Source organism: Paroedura picta, chromosome 9 (genome assembly GCF_049243985.1).
Source record: "Paroedura picta isolate Pp20150507F chromosome 9, Ppicta_v3.0, whole genome shotgun sequence".
NCBI classification, from domain to species: Eukaryota; Metazoa; Chordata; class Lepidosauria; order Squamata; family Gekkonidae; genus Paroedura; species Paroedura picta.
The window spans coordinates 52,038,564-52,041,583 of NC_135377.1; the positions used below are offsets into that span (position 1 = coordinate 52,038,564).

General features: G+C 37.5%; 1 long non-coding RNA gene across 1 annotated transcript; it reads right to left on the reverse strand.

Moving 5' to 3' along the window:
* Positions 1-297: 297 nt before the first annotated feature.
* Positions 298-2,223, reverse strand: LOC143844323 (uncharacterized). Its single transcript, XR_013233955.1, has 2 exons — positions 2,128-2,223; positions 298-492 (listed from the first exon to the last, which is right to left on the reverse strand). It is a non-coding gene; the product is annotated as an uncharacterized LOC143844323 (long non-coding RNA).
* Between the last annotated feature and the right edge of the window lie 797 nt (positions 2,224-3,020).

Below are 3,020 nucleotides of genomic sequence, written 5' to 3' on the forward strand. Positions count from 1 at the left end.
TTATTTTCTTAGGAGTTTGTTTCCATGCCTGGTTTTGTAGGTTTGCTTCGGTATTCATGTGTTGTAGGATTTATACACTGCATATATATTCAGTATAGGTAATTTATATGCATAACATGAATAATGCTAATACACACATAGTACTGAAAAGTACATACATTCTTCATTAAAAAATTCATACCAGAAGACAGAAAATAATATAAAAATGAAGAATCCCAAGTTCAATATGCACAAGGGAATAATGAAAGCAAAAATGGGGATTTGGGGTTGAAACTATAGACATAAGAAATTCAAGACTTTTCTCATCAACAAGCCAGTGTCACCAAGCCTGATCTATTGCTTTATTGTAATAGATATTTCTTTCATATCTATGTTGCAAAAATTGTTGCAGAAGTTACGGACCAAACCAGATTCAAAACCAAACCAGATTCCGGATATGCACAATGTTTCAATTTCCCGTTTCAATTCTTCATTCTTCTTCAGTGGTACAATCTATAAAGTAATTGAAACAGTGAATGAAATATCTATTAAAATGTAAGAAAATTAATTTTCATAATAATTTAAAAGTAAGGAAATATAAGGATAGCTATCTTGTTGAATTTGTCTTCTTTTTTGGACTTTCCATTTGACTAGCCTTCTTCTGTACGTTGATCTATTGCTCTGTCTGTAGAGAGAGAGTGTCTCTGTTATTTTGTTCCATGATGTTTGGAAGAGCTGTGTGATATACATGTGACAAACACATGTGTATAAGCTAGAGCTCTTCTATGCAAATTCAGAGAACCTCTTGTTCTATGCACTGTGTACTTCAAAGCAACTTCATGTGAGCATTTGCAAACAAAAAGTATAGTGGAACATAAAACTTTAATATGATTATCTCAGCACAGTGCACTAGGAAAAAACCACAGAAAAGCCCCTGATCATTTGGAGGTCCCATCTGCAAATGAATTCCAAGAAGTCCTTTTAATTGCCTATTGCCCCTGCTCCCTACTTTTGCTTTTCTCATTGATCCATTCTGTAATGCAAATCAATGACATCTATTTAGGGTGGATTTAGCAGAATTAGCTTTAACAGCTACTTTATTTATATACAATTAGTTTAAATGGAGAAGAAAATTAGGTAGGCTTAATACAGGAATATTTTCCAGTCTATTTATTCATGTGGCTTCTCCTTAGGGTATTTCAACGAGGACAATGCCCATTCTCATTACTCTGGGTACTATCGATTTCCTTGAACTTATGTCTGGGAATTGCTCTTCTTCACCAGTGGTCTTTTACAGAAGTGCCTCCATCTGGGAAACAGCCTCTCAGTGTGACCATGTTTCTGAGACTGGAGCCACCAAACTTTTCAAGAGGAACAGAAAAGCATATTGAAGGAATGTAAGAAACAAACTGGGTTGGGATAAGAAAATGTAGCTCACTAGCATCTCTAGCCTTTCTGCAACAATGTCAACTATCACTGGGATTAAAGGTTCATAGATTTAAGAAGGTTTGGAATGCCCCAGCTTGCCCCAATTGGATAGGTGAAGCAGGGATATAAATCTGTTCAGTTGCAAAATAAAGGCAGGAAAAGATAGACTGAGGAAATCAGGCCAGGCTAACCATGAAAGAGCTGCTGCTAGCTGTTGTGTCAAAAGGTAATTCTTTTCCCTAGGCTTTGGGACTCCAAATTACTGGCCTTGTTTTTATGAAGTGAAGCAGTCAAGACCTGATAGTTTTTCAAGTTATTCATGTACGCATCCCACTTTACCAATGTACATGAGTACATTGAAAGAACCCTGAAAAAGTCATATTTAAATAACAGAATGCATATATGATGATCTTGCCCTCTGCCCTCCATCACGCAAAGGATTTCACCTTTTTCCCCTTTTTGTCTTCTTTCTTTCTGAGCATCCCACGTATATATTTTTCTTATTATTTGTTTGCCAATGGTTGTTCTCGTAAAAACATTTTTTTCAGTATCTGCTTAAATAGTCAAATATAGGTTTCTGAGCTTCACTGACTCTTAAAGTCTAGAATGCAGGAATCATACAACCAACATCACAAAATCCTTTTATATACACAGAGCAGAGACCACTCCACCCTTAAGAGTCATCTCCCTTTTCAGTGGGCAAAGACTACTTCTCTTAACTGGAAGCAATTCCTTTTTTTTTTACTTGAATGGGGATCCTTTCTGATCTTCTCACTCATTTTGCCTCCTTCCCAGTCCATAGTCAGTGCTTAACTCTCCCTTCTTGAAATGTCAGTTCCCAACTGTCATTTTTTAACTGACTCTCTCCACAGAATTCTCTTTGAGCCACCTGTCACTCAGAAGCTCTCAGACTATGTTAGGCATTAACCCTTGACAGTCCATCAGAAAGTGTATCTCATATGAATCTAAAACACACTGGATAAAATACAGTAAATCTATACAATTTTTCATAAAGGTCAGCAGGATAATACCTATTTTAGCAGCATTTTCAGGAGATCACTAGTTTAAAATATTCTGCAACAGAAAGCATTATTTCTGCATCAGAATCTGCTGATAGGGATACCATGCAGGATTCAACAGGATGGTGATATCTAGACAGGGTAATCCAAAGAAATATGGAGACACTCCATTGATCACAAAATGACTAAAGATGATCTACAGTCTCTAATGCAGCAGAAACACAGTCACATAAGTGATCTGAAAATAGGATTTTAATAAAACATCTCAGTTCCACAGCAACAAGTTTCTTATATTCCTGGCTAGTTTGGGGAATGGTAGTTCTTTTAAAAATGGATTTTGACAAACTGTCTGACTCAAAGGGGTGGGATAAAAGACTGCTCAGCAAGTCTTGCCCACCATGCAATGCAGTGGCACTGGTCAAGATCCTGCTCTCTGGAGAAAAAGGTCAAAACTTCACATTTTACTATGGACCTGTGGAGCAGCTGGCAGCACAGCTGTCTTCCCCTCACCACCCACTGGGGGCAACTGGAGGTCTTTTGTGTTCAGGCTGTCAGCCACTTGGTTACAAAATGGCTCTGATCCAGGTGCAGGGA